The sequence below is a fragment of the Leucoraja erinacea genome, chromosome 42, assembly GCF_028641065.1.
Source record: "Leucoraja erinacea ecotype New England chromosome 42, Leri_hhj_1, whole genome shotgun sequence".
Classification (NCBI taxonomy): Eukaryota; Metazoa; Chordata; class Chondrichthyes; order Rajiformes; family Rajidae; genus Leucoraja; species Leucoraja erinaceus.
Window position 1 is genome coordinate 1,776,298 of NC_073418.1, and position 17,681 is coordinate 1,793,978.

The 17,681-nt window shown below is 40.9% G+C and overlaps 1 long non-coding RNA gene across 1 annotated transcript; it reads left to right on the top strand.

Annotated features, from left to right (window-relative positions):
- The first annotated feature begins 11,228 nt into the window (after positions 1 to 11,228).
- LOC129714839 (uncharacterized) lies at positions 11,229 to 16,550 on the top strand. Its single transcript, XR_008726411.1, has 6 exons — positions 11,229 to 11,532; positions 12,745 to 12,771; positions 12,889 to 12,915; positions 14,337 to 14,363; positions 16,247 to 16,282; positions 16,523 to 16,550. It is a non-coding gene; the product is annotated as an uncharacterized LOC129714839 (long non-coding RNA).
- The last annotated feature ends 1,131 nt before the right edge of the window (positions 16,551 to 17,681 follow it).

The window sequence follows — 17,681 nt, forward strand, 5'->3', positions numbered from 1 at the left end:
GTTACTAATATTATTGTTATTACTAATATTATTACAGACATGTCTGAGCATTTGAAAACCGATGGTGAGTAATGTGACATGTCGAGTAGAAATGAGGTAAGCAGTTGCACAAATGTTATTTTGTTTTTGAAAACACAACCGAGAAGATGAATCTTCCCACATTTCAATAATTCCATTGCATCAAGATACACGCACTCTCGATGTTGTTGCCAACCCCCTTTACTTAATTTTACAACTTAATTTTATACAAGAGGTCAATTTTCCAAATTTAATTTCGGTATTCACATGTAATTTCGAGTTTTGGATCTCCACTTGTCGCATATAACGCTTTAATTTACATTTGCTGTTAATTAGTCATGCTCAAATGGACTTTGGCAATTCTTTTTTCACTTGTTTCATGACGAGTCCACCCCACCTCTGCCGTGCACAAGGGCTGCATTTGTTTGAAGAAAGGAATGAAGGAGGGTCCCGACCATCTGCAGTTCCTACCTGCACATACTGCACTTGTTCAATACGGCGAACAGTCCGACCAGAACAAGCAGCGTGCATTTTCCTTCACATTAAAAAAAGCCGTTTTAAGAATCTGACACTACGCCTCTATTTTCAATACTAACGGGTTATTTTTCTTACAGAGGAGAAGCTAAAAGAAGCAAGAACGGGTAAGATCCTCGAATTTGTATGCATATCACCGGCAACAAAACGTGACATTTTGTCACGCTCTGTAGCCGTTCTCCATAAAAGCGAGAGTTTACGAAAATTGCATTAACCAATTTGCCACGCAACTCCATCGTAGAAATCAAAATACTTTGAATGGTTGAATTTCGCAGTAGAAATTAGAAAAAATGTCAAGTTCACGCTAATAAATGTTCGCGTTATTCTCTCCTATGAGAAGCAATTTGGGCACAGTCGCAATAGACGTCTGAGATCATTATTGTCAACCTCCATCAGCAAAAATAACAAGTTTGCGTTTGAATAGTGATTACAGTACCATGAGAATAGCAGACTGAATTTAAGTACAAAACTCTGGGCTGGAGGAGTTAATCTCTGCAGTGTGTCAGATCATTTCAGGTTATTTCCATTTGGCCCTTCTAATATATGCCGAGTTTCACAGCAATTCCAAAAATCTTCCTCATCCACTTAATTCCCACTCCGCACAAATTAACACCAATTCTCTTGTCACTCATCTATCCGATGGACATGTCGTCAAATGACCCAATAGCGAGCTCATATTTGGGATGCAGGTGGAAACCGAATCACCTGCAGGAAATCGAAACGTAATTCCATAACATGGCAAAAAGAAATGTTCAGTGAGATGTCCTTAAAATTGCGAATGTGTTTAGTCTTTGTGTGTCATCTATTCATATGCTTGTTGTAAATAGACAATGTGATCAAGCGTATGTATTTCCAGAACTCGAGCAATTAGAGGCAATTCGAGCGGATATCGGTGAGTCAATTAGAACTATTTCATGGAATTTAAAACTGCCAATGAGGACGTTAAATGTAGTTTGTTTTAGCAATGTTCTGCCCCACACAATATGTGTGAGGTCCTTCGAATGATTTGGAAAAATGGTTTACTTACTTTCTTAATTATGTGATAATTTTCACAGAGAAGCTACTACGTATGAAAGATGCCGGTAAACAAACACTATCTTTAAATTTAATTTAACAGTGGAATTTAATTTGTAATCCAGATCATTTGCTGCACTTCTTAAAATGGCAATGGTGTCTTGACAACCCAGCATTCATCTCTGCCAATTTTTGTTGCAACTATATTCGATAAAAACTGGAATGCAGTGACAATTTCACATTCTTCCACTAACCTCAGTGGACCAATTTGGCCGCTAGGCCCCACACTATTTATGCCCATCGAAAACAGGTTGAAGGAAAAGTCCTTTAGCAATCAGAAAGAAATCCATATAAGCATTTTATCGCGAATAGTTGGTTTTATTCTGAAAAAAAAAATGACAAGCTGTTCCAAGTATGTTTGCTTCACAACGAACCTCAGAAGAGATGAACAGAACACATTATTCCCAACTTTCTCCAATTGAAGCGGAAGCGGAATAACGGGTGGCTGTCTTCATTGGGATGCAGCCTTCATCCAACATTCGCTTTATTCTTTCTTAATATTTGAGTCAATGGCCATAAAAAAAAATTGGCGAAGTAAGGGAACGGGTCTAACAATGGCAAAGGATTGCCCTGATTTTACAGCTGAAAACGAAACAGAGATAAGCATATTGATTGATATAGGCAGTTCCAAAAGTCAAGACAAATCGTTTGAGTTTCCATCCACTGAGAAATTTAACAGTACATTGTCACGTGCACGCAGCTGGGCGTCGTTTTTGTTAATAATGTAATTTGTTTTTGGTTCCAAGAGTTTCAAAAATGCATTTAAATTAAGTTTCATATTCACTCGTGTTCCAATATTTCCGTACTAGTTATTCAATGTATCAAACAGCCACGGATATAAAAAAAAAGATCCGCGACCTTTCAGCCATTGCGAGACTGTTTGAGGCTTGGAGCGTCAATGAGATGAGGCTATGCCCCTTAATCCGACGGACCACATTTCAACTCAAAGGATGCTCCTCGATATTAATGCCTTGGCGCGCCTAAGCCCTGGCTTTGAGTATGATCACGGGCGAGGTCCCCGGTCGCGCGCACATTACGCATGTTGCCAGTCCTTAGCAAACGTACAGACAGTGAATGTGTTTAGAATAAACACTATGATTTACATCAATGTTCCAGCATCTGCAATAGCTTATGCCCTCGTCTGATCTGCTTGAGTTCTTATGGACAATAGACAATAGACAATAGGTGCAGCAGTAGGTCATTCGGCCCTTGAAGCCAGCACCGCTATTCAATGTGAAAATAGCTGATCATCCCCGATCAGTACCCCATTCCCGCCTTCTCCCCACATCCCCTTACTCCGCTATCTTTAGGAACCCTATCTAGCTCTCTCTTGAAAGTATTCAGAGAACCGGCCTCCACCGCCCTCTGAGGCAGAGAATTCCACAGACTCACCACTCTCTGTGAGAAAACGTGTTCCTCGTCTCCGTTCCAAATGACTTACGTCTTATGTTAAACTGTGGCCCCTGGTTCTGGACTCCCCCAACATCGGAAATATGTTTCCTGCCTCTAGCGTGTCCAAACCCTTAACAGTCGTATATATTTAAATAATATCCCCTATCATTCCACTAAATTCAAGAATGTACAAGCCCAGCCGCTCCATTCTCTCAGCATATGGCAGTCCCGCCATCCCGGGAATTAACCTTGTAAAACAACGCGGCACCCCTCAATATCATGAATGTCCTTCCTCAAATTAGTCGACCAAAACTGTAAACAATACACCAGGTGTGCTCTCACTAGGGCTCTGTAAAACTGCAGAAGGACCTCTTTGCTCCTCTGCTCAACTCCTCTTGTCATAAGGCCAACATGCCATTCGCTTTCTTCACTGCCTGCTGTACCTGCATGCTTACTTTCATAGACTGATGAACAAGGACCCACAGATCTCGTTGTACTTCCCCTTTTCCCAACTTGTCGCCTTTTAGATAGGGATCTGCCTTCCTGTGTTTTATACCAAAGTGGATAACATCACATTTATGAACATTAAACTGCATCTGCCATGCTGCTGCCCACTCCCCCAACCTGTCCAAGTCACTCTGCATTGCGTTAGCATCCTCCTCACAGTTCACACTGCCACCCAGCTTTGTGTCATCTGCAACTTTGCTAATGTTACTTTGAATCCCTTCATCCATATCATTGATGTATATTATAAATAACTTGCGGTCCCAGCACCGAGCCTTGCGGTATCCCACTAGTCACTGACCAAGGACATTTGGGAGCGTTCAGTGCAACGTGATACTGATTTCGTCGGAGCATTCTTCGACTCACTGTGAAACCAATTTGCAACCAAAACGCTCCAAGCCTTCCGTTTAGCAGATAACAAAGTCTGTCTGTCTCCTATCAATTGATTCAAACTATTTGCTGTGTTATTATCTCAGCATGTGTATGTATTTATTTGCAGAAATTAAAGCACTACAGAAATCGAATGGTATGTATCAACTCTCAATATAACAAGATTATTTTAATTCAACAATGAAAGAAAATCATTCTTTATTTTTATTCAGAAACGCTCCCAAATGTACGCGCCCTTCCAAATGTTGGCGGCTGCCGTCATTTCAGCTGCCGTCCGATATATCCTGCCCAATCCCCATAATTTGCCTGGTCCTCCCTAATCATCTTTCCTAGAATATTGGTTCGGGGCGACGTTTTCTCGCAAAGATATAAAATAAGTACTTCAAACTAATTTCTGGCTTTTAGCGAAGTCTTACTTGTTTACGGGAATGTAAAAAAAATGCCCTTAGGTGAATAAGTTCAAGGAGCAGAATTATGTAATTCGGCCCATCTAGCCTACTCCGCCAATTAATCACGGCTGATCTACTTTCCCTCAATCCAATCCTCATATATTCTCTCCATAACCCTTCACACCCTTACTAATCAAGAATATCTCAATCTCCGCTTTAAAAAGATTTACTGCTTGGCATCCATGGCCGTCTGTGCAAGTGAATTCCACTTTTTTTTCCACTCTCTGCCTCAAGCAATTCCACCTAATCTCATTTCCAAAGCCACGTTCTGTTCTGAGCTATGGCTTCTGATTCTAGACTCGCCCACTAGTGGGAACTTTCTCTACACATCCAGTCTATCCGGGTTTTTCACTATTCAGTTAGTTTCCATGAGGTTCCCCCTCATCCGACTTACTACCACGGGTACAGGCCCGTTGCTTTCAGTTAACCCAATCATTCCTGGAATCATTTTAGTTAACCTCTCCAGCACCAACGCCACCACATCCTCTTTCAGATATGCGGCCCACAACTGCTCACGATACTGGAAATGCGGTCTGAGCAATGTCCATTAAACCATTAGTATGACATAGGGGATTTTCTATACCAGCACTCTCGAAAGGAATTACAGCATTGCATCCGCTTTCCTTACTACCGATTCAACTAACACATTAACTTTGTAGGAATCCTGCACCAGCTCACAAGTCCATTTGCACTTCCGATTTCTGAACTCTCTCTCCCTGTTTAGAAAATGCTAGACGCCTTTATTCCTATTGACAAAATGCACGACTCCGCGCTTTGCTATGCTGTATTCCATCTGACACTGCTCAGCCCACTCTGCTAACCTGTCCAAGTCCACCTGAAGAGTCCTTACTTTCTCTTAGCTATCTGCACCTCCAAATATCTTTGTGTCATCTGCAAATTTAGCCACAAAGCCTTCCGTTCCCACATCTAAATAATTGATATACCTTGTAATGTCCCCAGCACTGCCCCTTGCGGAACACCAATAATTGATATACCTCGTAATGTCCCCAGCACTGCCCTCCCTGTGGAACCCCAATAGTCCTTGGCAGAAAGTAGGCAAAAGGTTCCCTTTATTGCCATTCTTTGCCTTCTGCCACCCAGCCAACATGCTATCCGTGCTTGCACCTTCCTTCTCATATCTTCCGCTTTCCTCTTATTCAGCAGCCTCACGTGCGGCACCTACTCAAAGGTTTGCTGAAAATCCAGGTAAACCACATCCATTCACTCTTCTTTGTCTATCCTGCTATTTACTTCCTCAAAGAATTCTAACAGGCTCGTCAGGCAACATCTCCCTTTCGCAAAACAATGCTAGTTATTTATAATGTCAGATATGTCTGGGAAAGTAGCGTAACATGTGAACAGAAAACCGATTGTAAATGGGGCAACTAAAAATTCCAAATGTGTAGGAAGTTCAGGACCGGAAACGCCACACATTTATTTTCTCCTGGGATGCTGCCTGCTGAGGTACCCCGGAATTGTGGGTCGGTCTTCAATATATACCAGCATCTGCAGCCCCTTACAGTATCTCGACCCGAAACGCCACCTATTTCATTTCTCCAGAGATGCTGCCTGACCCGCTGTGTTACTCCAACACTTTGAGTCTATCTTCGGTGTTAACGAGCAACTGCAGTTACTTCCTATCAAATTCTGAATGGTCATTTCATTTAAGTTTACAGCCTTTACAGACAACATTTGTCTATTTTCAAATGAAGATATGTGATGAATTTTATATCGATGAGCTAGCGTCGTCCCCGATCTCTGTTGCTATTTGTGTTATTGATCACGTGGGATCCGCATTCATCCCATATCTCAAAACCGTGCTGGGGGGTTGGTTGGTCGCTGTATTTTTTTCCCTGTAGTGATATTTGGCAGGAGCATCTAAGCGGGGTGGGCTGGTACTTGGGAGATATATCAGAGAGACTTGAATGCGGAAATTTGGCTGCTGCGAATGCTTACTGTGGCTGTATTTATTTGATATTCGGGATAGTCGGCTTCTATATTCTTATAGAGTATGCAATAAGGAAAAGCTGTTGTAGATGCAGCTCTATACAAAAGCCATGGGATATGTTCAACGGGCTCTTCAAGAATATGCTGATTTATCTATTGCAATCATAATTATGTGAGTGCAGACGATGATTAGAAAGTCAAGGGTTAACTGTTATTTGACATGTTTTAATTATCAGCACAAGCTTATATTGAGACAAATTAACCTTTGATTTGAGAAGTAAATGTATGTGGAAACGTGTTTTTAAAAACCCGAACAACTGATGTAAGAGAACTTTCTCTTTCAGATTTGAAAGAAAACTGCGCAACAGGTGAATTGATTTCCACGTGTTTATTTTCCAATCCATTCTACAGTGTCTTCCTCCAATTTGATCTACAATCTGAAACAAATAGGCACCTGTTAATTACTCTGAGGTCATGAATGCTATCAATGACTGAATCTACCAATGTCTGCCACGTTGGTTCAGTAACCGAGAAGCAAATGGATTCATCCATAGATAAATATAGATCTGAAATCATTTTGGTAGACCATTTGCAACATTTCTCATGACATATAACAGTAGAAGTCACCGAAGAGCTATATTGTCCACAATACTTATTTCTGTATCTTGTACAGCAATATAAAACAGAATACAACAACAAACACTGCTATTTAGATATAGCCGTTTCCGTTCACAATCATGCTAGCAAGACGAAAGAGTACAACTCTTTGATCAAAGCAGCACGTTATAGATTGGCCAGAATGAGCAACAGCGGAACTGTACACAGATGAAACTATCATTGAAAGAAATAGAGGAAAGTTAGGTCAAACAACTTGAAGATAATGTTGTCACATTTTGAGCGGCACAGTGGCGCAATGGTAGAGTTGCTGTAGTACAGCGCTGACCCGCTGAGTTATTTGAGCACTTTGTATATACTTTCTATCTCTGGTATATACCAGCATCGCCAGTGCCTTTCAGTATCTTTAACGATTCATAGAAACATAGACAATAGGTGCAGGAGGAGGCCATTCGGCCCTTCGAGCCAGCAACGCCATTCATTGTGATCATAGCTGATCGTCCCACAACCCGTGCCTGCCTTCTCCCCATATCCCTTGACTCCACTAGCCCCTAGAGCTCTATCTAACTCTCTCTTAAATCCGTCCAGTGACTTGGCCTCCACTGCTCTCTGTGGCATGGAATTCCGTAAATTCACAACTCTCTGGGTGAAAACGTTTTTTCTCACCTCAGTCTTAAATGGCCTCCCCTTTATTCGCCACTCAGTTCCGAATATCTTCGTTAACCAGTGATATTTAGCGACATTCGAAGTTGGCATAAACAGCTCAAAAACACTGTACCCAAATATAGTGTTGTATGTACGCTTTGTACAAATTTACACGCCATGTGATAAAATGCACAATAAATCCCTCTTCGCAAAGTTGCTCCTTCTGCGTAAAAATCCCATTGACTCGACATTACTCCACAACATATCGCCATCCTGGAAGCTTCAAGTACCAGATCATCAAGAATGATATCCGTCCTCAAACAGACTATCTGCTCACCCTTTCACCTTTGTCACTGCATGCCATTTACCCACATGTATTTGCCCCCATATCAATAAATCGCTTACCGTAATTACGAGTAACTGGTTTGCTTACGAGGAGTTAATACACATCTCAATAGTCGGAAACATAATCCGCTTAATATGCAATCACTAAAATTACTTATTAGGCTCGAATCATTCCCTGATCAAATAAAAAACTGCGCGTATTTTTTTCCAGCATAAAGAAACCCGTTTAACCCGCCTTCAGTACATTATCTCGGAACTCTCACACAACTAACAGCAGGCATCAGCGAACGTCCGCTATTGAGGTCCGGAGATCGTTCGGTAGATTTCATTACCCGTTCTCTTAATGAAGAGTCCCCAGTTCACGGTAAAATATTGCCTTTCAGGATTATTCACGTCTCAATTTGAACTCTTTAAGTCCATATCAAAAATCATTCTGCATATGCCTTAATTTTATCGCTGCGAATGTTATCTTGACGTTCATAATGTGACTACCTGCAAAGCAGAGCCGGGTGAGAATGATTGATCGATCATATATTTCAGACGAAGATAAGCTGTCAGCTATTCAAAGAGACATAGGTAAGTGACTCCAATAAAATGTGACATATTTATGGCTAATGTTGAACTTGTGGGAGTACATTTCAACAAGATGGTCTCAAGCCAGGTGTAATGGACTGAAAGAGAACCATTGTATTATATTTAATATATCATTTATTTTCATGTTCACAGTGCAACTGCTGCGTCTGAAAGATAAAGGTACAAGTTATCCGGCCAAACTTGATGTGTTTGACAAATATTTTGTCGCGTGATAAATTGTTATAGGACGGATCAAAAATAAGCGGGATATTCCTGATAGAAACAACACCAAAGAGGATGCCATAAAAATAAAATAATGAAGACAGCGAATGAGAGAAATTGTGATACGTTTTGTCACAACTTGATTGTTGTGTTTTAAATATAAAAGTGACGGGATTTGATGAAGACAATCAAAGCATTAATAATCTGTAAAACGATTTAATAAGGAGCAGAACTCAAATAAAATAACAATTATCAAGTTGTTCGTTGATACACCAGTGTTGACTATCGGTTAAGGGGACCTTGGGGGGTGGGGGTGCAGATCCTCATTAGTTCAATGTAGCAAAGAGGCAAATAGTATAGTAGAGGGTACACAAAAAATGCTGGAGAAACTCAGCGGGTGCAGCAGCATCTATGGAACGAAGGAGATAGGCAACGTTTCAGGCCGAAACCCTTCTTCATAGTATAGTAGCGTGCAAGAGGTAGAAGGCGTGAAATGATACTGCAATCACTTTAACCTCAGTCGAAAATACACTTAAATGTGAATTAAAAACCAATAGGAATTCTACGGATTTTCATTGTTTACAAAGTGTGAGTCGTGAACAGTTCATGCATCATTACCACGGCGGGCGGTGGGGGCTGCAACAGTCACTGCTGCTACATGAAGAAGTGTGCAACAAAAGCTAACTTAATATAATTTTACATTACTTAAATTCATTTTAATTAATGCGCGGGATCTTTTCTTTAGAACTTGAAGAACTTCGTCGACAGAATAGTAAGCTATGTTATCCGATGATCACAATTTCATCCAAACATTTTCTTTTCCTGTGGTATTCAGCATGACTGTAACGTTGCAGCACTGATACTTATATATTTATATATTCCCGTAAATAAGAAACCACAATTGAAATTCATGCAAAACGTGAAGTACTGGAATCAATGGGATCAGAATGGAAATGCAAATACATAATAACGTTCAGTTTGTTTTGAGCAGGCTCGTTGAAATAAAACAACATTGGATTCCTCAGGTTACATCAATGCAAATTCTCCCAACAAAAAAAACATGTTAGTATCGATCACAATCAGCATCAGGAAGAAGCTAATGTGATAGTTTGAATTTCAATGGGCCGAAATTTAACTAAATATGTCGGAAATTTACCAGGCCAAAGTACCTCGACCATAGGAATTGGATGAGGTGGGACAGGGGGAAGTAAGGGCATGAAAATGCATTTCTGTGTTAATTCCTCGCAATTGCAACAAATGTTCTCAGAGTAACAATTCATTAACACGAGCGCGCAAAAGTACTTTTCCTTTTTAAAAATGTACTGCATTTTTGATGTTTTCTTCCAGGTAGATCCGTGCAGGAATGCGGTAAGAAATCAAAAACAAATCAAAGATCAATATAATTTCAAACTAAGACTTCCTCCGCGCGTCGTTTAACTGTCTGCTTACATATTTTCAGAGAAAGAACTTTATGCCGCCAAATCAGGCACGTAAATATAAAATGACTTGGAAAACTTATAAAATGTAATTTCCGACAACGTGAGACAATAGACAACAGACAATAGACAATAGGTGCAGGAGGAGGCCAGTCAGCCCTTCGAGCCAGCACCGCCATTCAATGTGTTCATGGCTGACCATCTAAAATCAGTACCCCGTTGCGTTTCTGCCTTCGGTTCGCAAGGCACGAGAACACATCCCAGACAATGACCATTATAGTGATTTTTATTAATTCGACTGATAGATGTTGGCTCGCGATCTACAGAGGTGCACCAGGGACAATAATTCAGCACAAACAACTATAGCATTTTTCCGCAGATTTTTCCCCCAAGAAAAATATTATTCAAATATACAAATTGTCCTCTTTGGGATTTCAACTTCTTCTGCAGTTGTATAGGGCTCTGGTGAGACCACATCTGGATTATTGTGTACAGTTTCGGTCCCCTAATTTGAGGAAGGACATCCTTGCGATTGAGGCAGTGCAGCGTAGGTTCACGAGATTGATCTCAGGGATGGCGGGACTGTCATATGAGGAAAGATTGAAAAGACTAGACTTGTATTCACTGGAGTTTAGAAGGATGAGGGGGTATCTTATAGAAACATATAAAATTATAAAAGGACAGGACAAGCTAAATGCAGGAAAAATGTTCCCAATGTTGGTAAAGTCCAGAGCCAGGGCCCACAGTCTTAGAATAAAGGGGAGGTCATTTAAGACTGAGGTGAGAAAAAACCTTTTCACCCAGGGAGTTGGGAATTTATGGAATTCCCTGCCACAGAGGGCGGTGGAGGCCAAATCGCTGGATAGATTTAAGAGAGAGTTAGATAGAGCTCTAGGGGCTAGTGGAGTCAAGGGATTATGGGGAGAAGGCAGGCACGGGTTATTGAAAGGGGACGATCAGCCATGATCACAATGAATGGCGGTGCTGGCTCGAAGGGCCAAATGGCTTCCTCCTGCACCTATTTTCTATGTTTCTATGTTTCATGATATATATTTCAATCATCCAATCCAGAAGTGCAGTATACGCAGCGCAACCGATACGGAAACACCTGAAATCGGACATGCAGATAACGTTGCGTAACCGGAAGAAAAATGTCATTGGCACAACGTCTAATAAGAACTGACGGAACATTTCTCCTCGGCTATATGCATGCATTGTGATTGTCGTGTTATCCGAATTATAGTAGAAACATATATGGGGAAACATATCATTTTATCAGTTAATTAAATTTTACGAGCACCGGTATTGAATTCAAAATAGAAGCAATGAAATTGGTTGTTTTGTAATTTCAGAACTCGAAACTATTAAATCTGCGCTGAAGTCAGCAAGTAAGGGATTTCTCCTCCTGATGGCTGCGGAAATTTAAACCCAATTTACGTGAAACCTCGGGATATCTGTGGAGAATTAATATGCATCTGAGAGGGAATTGAATACAGAGAAAACACAGGACTAATTAAATGGGAGATTGATTTGAGAGATAGCATCAGAACAATGGGCGGCAACGCGTCATTCCATGCCGTTAGGAAATTAAACGACGAAATCGCAAATCTTTGAATTCATCTACAACTTGCCTGAAGTGGAATATCATTGCCGTAAAAAATGACAAACCTTCAGTATATGAACTTTTTGATGGAGTCTAATAAATGAGAACTAGTTGTATAATCCCACATCGTCAAAGCGCCTACTAATGGTCGCTCTCTTCGCAAATAAAAATAATGTGTCAGAAACGAAACAAAAACTGAATTTTGAATTCAGAGACTATATATTCGCATTATATGCAGAAAATCTACATTTATCGGGTTAACGTATTCATCCAGAATTTCTTCCACGTCACTGTCGATGTAGATATATATATATATATATGTCATCTAATACTATGCCAACATCTATTACTATTGGCAGACCATGGTTGATATCCGTTTTGCGTCCCATATTAACAAATTTTACATTCCTCGCTGTATTTTCCAAGAACTAACATTTCAATGGATTCTTCAAAAATGTGCCCTGGTAGAGCAGAGGCTCACAACATTTTCCGTCCGGTTTACCCTGGCAACCGTAATAGCACATAACATTGTTATTTCATTTATTTATGAGAAACTAATGATGAACAGATACCGGTATACCAGAACCAAACACGGTCAGCCAATGAGAAAAAATATGTACAAAATCCAGAATCGACACTGGATAGACGAAACTTACCGCCTGGGGTTAATTTTTACCCCAGGTTGGGAACCCATGTGATAGAGAAACAACATTCTGCCACTCCAATTGACTGCGTAGAACTATGTTCAGTAATTAATGAATAAAAAGTTAAATCTGTCTTGACTAAACTGGATATGAGAAATAGTGAGAAGAGTGCTGAACTAATTATATGCATTGTCAAGCACCACTCTTGTTTTACCCTTGGAAAACCTGCCTAATTTAACTGGAGTGAACTCTGGTATATTTGTACCATCCACCTCTAAATCCTTTCATTTTGTTCTTCAATGTAAAGGAAAATGTTCAGAATACGTACTAACGTCGACATTTTATCCCAAAAGAGACTGATTTGCAAGTCAAAGAGGATGGTAATTAACACCAATACAGTTTTAAATACTATTTAAATGCTAATTTGGATCTATAACGTTCACATTTTTGCAAGCTAAAATTTGACCAAAATGTATTTGTTGGCATTTTCACCTCAGAACTTCAGAAACATGTAAAGAGTGATGGTGAGTGACAACAACATACCACGCGATTTTTCGCTGATTCATCTTGAAAATTGCCGAAACAGGCCTGCTGAAACAACAAATGTACATATTATTGCGACTCAATCAACACCTCATTTGAAAGTTATTAAAAATGTTGGAGGCAGATAAGCCAATTTAGACAATGTCAAATTTCCCACTCCCCAGCCTTTCAGGGTAACATACCTATCGATGCCGCTTTTTGTAATCGGTCACCTGGGTATTGCAATTGTTCATTTCTCGAGTTCATGGTTTCAAAATCAGTTTATTGTCACATGTACCAGTTAAGCTACAGCGAAATTGGAGTTACCATACAACCATACTCAGCGAAAAGGAACAAAACACACAGCCCCCAAAAAATAAAAGTTTACACAAACGTCCTTCTCAGTGGATTCCACATTTTCACTGTGATGGAAGGAACTAAAGCTCAATATTCTTTCTCTTGTTCTCCCGCGTTCGGGGCAGTCAAACCATCCGCAATCGTGGCGATCACAGCCCCCCGCAGCGGAAGATCGAAGCCCCCTCGCGGTGATCGAAACTTCCGTGCCGGGGCGGTTGAATCTCTCTCCGCGGGATGGAGCTCCCGAATCGGCGTCTTCTTACCAGAGGCCGCGGGCTTCACGATCTTAAAGTCCACAGGCCCCGCTGTTGGAGATTCGATCCCCGGTAATGGGATCGCAAGCTCCGCGATGTTAAAGTCCCACAGACTCCCGCGGCTTGGAGCGCCGGGTCAGTCTCGAGGAAAGGTCGCCAACTGCACGATGCTAGGCCGCAGTGGGGACGGAGATCCGATACGGAAAATAATCGCATCTCCGTCGAAGTAAGAGATTGCAAAAAGGTTTCCCCCAATCTCCCCGCCCCCGCCCCCGCCCCCCGCACCCCCCCCCCCCCCCCGCACCCTATTAAAAACCAACCAAGGTACACTAAAAGATAATTTAGCATTTTATTAAAATAACAAAACCATAAGAAAGGACAGACAGACTGTTGGTGAGGCAGCCATTGCTGGTGGCGCCACCTGGTGTTCGACCGGCGCAGTATTAAATCGCCCATATTCTTTGCAACAGCGAGGCTTCCAATATTCTGATATGGGCTAGCCTGTGGTGGCATTCTAATAAAAGTATTGTCAGAAGATGTTTTATTTTTGTACCATGCCAACCTTGCGCCTGGTCAGATGGACTACATTTAAAGCAAATATCGAAAAGCGGATACGAGGGAAAAGAAGAGACAATACCACAACTTAACATATATAACATATAACATTACAGCCACAACTTAAGTTAGTTAAGTTATGTTGTGCTCAACTGCAGGAGATTGGAATAACCGAATAACAAAGATAAGAACAGTATGGCAGTTCAACTCAGTCGTTGTTGCTTAATGCGAGTTGTTTCAATTTTTAAATTTTGCAGAAGAACAGATCCGTGAAACACAAGAGGGTAACACAATTCTTTTTCACCAATTTACAACTATCGTTTCTGTGGCTGGTATAAATATATAACAAATGATATGAAGAAATGTCACCATTGTGTTTGTGTCAGACATCAGACACCATGGAGGCAACCTCCTGACTTCTACTAACGGTTTTATGAAGGGCCGCTGAGGATGTTCTCCGTCGGGGTTTGGCGTCGGTGTTCCATCATCCTGGCGTGTGGGCCTGAGCATCGGGACGCCCGTGGCGGTGACTGCGGGTGCTCGGGGGGCCCCGACCAAGGGTGAACATCTGGGAAGATCGGTGGGGAGGCTGGCTGGACTTTGGTTCTTTCCTCAACTTTGGTGCCACTGTGGGGTTATGTTGTGTCGTGGGCTTCTGTGTTTGTGTGTTTTTTATATGTTTTATTTATTTATTATTTATTTTTATGTTACTTGACTGTAAGGAAAATCCATTGCGTTCTCTCTAATATGAGATAATGACAATAAATTGAATACAATACAATACAATGAAGGACCCGTCATGAAAAGGCCAATTCTGGAGTATGGTGTGCCATTTTGGTCGCCTAATTATAGGAAGGATGTCAACACAATAGAGAGAGTACAGAGGAGATTTACTAGAATGTTGCCTGGGTTTCAGCAACTAAGTTACAGAGAAAGGTTGAACAAGTTAGGGCTTTATTCTTTGGAGCGCAGAAGGTTAAGGGGGGACTTGATAGAGGTTTTTAAAATGATGAGAGGGATAGACAGAGTTGACGTGGAAAAGCTTTTCCCACTGAGAGTAGGGAAGATTCAAACAAGGGGACATGACTTGAGAATTAAGGGACTGAAGTTTAGAGGTAACATGAGGGGGGACTTCTTTACTCAGAGAGTGGTAGCTGTGTGGAATGAGCTTCCAGTGAAGGTGGTGGAGGCAGGTTCGTTTTTATCATTTAAAAATAAATTGGATAGTTATATGGATGGGAAGGGAATGGAGGGCTTATGGTCTGAGCGCAGGTATATGGGACTAGGAGAGATAATGTGTTCGGCATGGACGAGAAGGGTCGAGATGGCCTGTTTCCGTGCTGTAATTGTTATATGGTTATATGGAACATAGTGGATTGCGAGGAAGCATTGAGGGACCGGGTGAGCTATTCCTGGTGCCTGTCATCTTGCACTTTCCTATGCAATTAAAATGATTCTTACAATGTCATTGGGCTGAATGATAAGCGGCTGTTCTGTGGCGAATTGTTGATGAACTGCACTGCGCATCAGAATGGACAAGACATTCAGCATCGCACCGAACACAATTGAATTTCAAACCAAGTGCGAGAACAAATGTTGACGCATGCGGTCAGTATCCCTGCCGGTTGATTTTTTTTCTAAGGTCCAAGTCCGAAAGCTGAATGCACGGAAACTATTCTCTTCCCCAGCTTCTCCGCGGCCAGGCCACATTTTGTTGATTAAGGTTACTCGACTACAGTTAAATATAAATACATGTGCATTATATTTCACATAATGGTTTAATCTACCAACATATAATGCCCGTCCTTTAAAAAAAAAGTGAGATGTTTTCTTTAGCTGAAATATTCAAATTATTTAACTATTGATCAATCGAACATATTTGCAAAGGACTTCAGACAAAGGCATGAGGTGTCTGCCTGCTGAGGCCTGATCAGCTGCGTTCTGTTACTCCTCGCCCCAGGCCATAGCACTGAACCTCGCTTGAGAATTCCACGGCTGAAATAAGATCATTTCCCGATCGTTTTCAGTCTTATTTTTTAATATTCAATATTTAACGCATCGTAAAAGTTGCAAGAGGTACACTTTTTCTCCAGGGACAAACACACATTTGATTGGCACTTTTAACGTTATTATTGACCTAATCGATAACGAGTGATATATTTCCTAGAACGTAAGAAGATAGAAGCGATTCGACTGAACGTTGGTAAGAACACTGATTTCCCGTGTATTTTATTGCCTTGGTTATTTACGTAAAAGCAATTCCCATTGTTTTATCGATTAATCTAAGTTCCTACCGCATTTCCAAATAGATGCAATCTCACTAAATAACTAAGTCTAAAGATCACAACTAAAACCCTTTTGTGCATTGCGCAATAACTGATCCATGCTATTCTGAAATGTTATTGAAAATATAACATGTAAAACTGTGCCTCTTATATTGTAGAGGAACTACTCCGTCGTCAGGAAACAGGTACGCCAATTCATTAAACAGACTTGAAATAGGCAAAATAGTAAGATATTAAAATAATACTGTAGTTCTTATCTGTTGTACGATATGATATTTAGTTAGACATGAACTCATCAAGACAACGACCCTGAAAATGACCTTCCATCAGGATTCACAGCCCAATATCTAAATTAAGTAAAAACCTAAACATTAATTAAGCTAAATTCAAGGTGAAAATCGATTCCTTGCATTCATATGCCAAGTCATCGACACCTGTCAGATGTCCGGATTGTGGCATACAACTGTGGAGTTGAACACTGTTACATATCTTCCACGTAATCGCTTAGGTCAACGTGACGAAGAATACCTCTGGAGCCTTTGTGCCCCACCCAAGGTTTCCGTGCGGTTCCCGGAGGTTGCAGATGGTTGCCGGAGGTTGCAGGTAGTGGAAGCAGGTAGAGAGACTGACAAAACCCTACGAGAACCGCACGGAAACCTTGGGTAGCGCGCAAAGTCTCCAGAGGTTTCCGTTCAGGTTTCCTAAGTGGGACAGGGGCATTACTACGTAAGAGATCATAACAATTCATAATAATTGTAATGCGTTCAGCCAAGAAACACTCACCCGTGCAGGGAGAATCGATCAAACCAAAAGGACGGCAATGTGTCCCAAATTGTTGATATCCCTAAATGTGAAATCTACTTATCAGTCAATGGATATTGATATTCAGCGGAATTTAAAGGAAAAGTTCCAGCCGTTCAGGTGTACTTTCAGTTTCCGGCTACAATTTCAGGTTAGAAATTGATCGCATGCTCGCGATTAAAAATATATGTACCACACAAAGTGTTCAAGACAATTTTCATGCACTTTGTACTGCGTTTTTTTGTAACTCAGGCAAAGAAGAAGGTAAATATATATTGGCATCAGCTCGTATTGTGCGCAATAAACGGAATTCATTTTATAATATATTCGTCCGCTATCTATATCTGTAATGCAGTTAATATGATATCTAATATTTGTAATGCAGTTAATTCAAATGATGGGTGATACTTAATTTGCTACCTTTCAAGAATGTTTTCTCACCTTGTAAGCTGGACATTGGTTTTAATACAGTTGAAGGCTTGTGGATAAGCAACATTTACGTTATTTGCTTTTCTG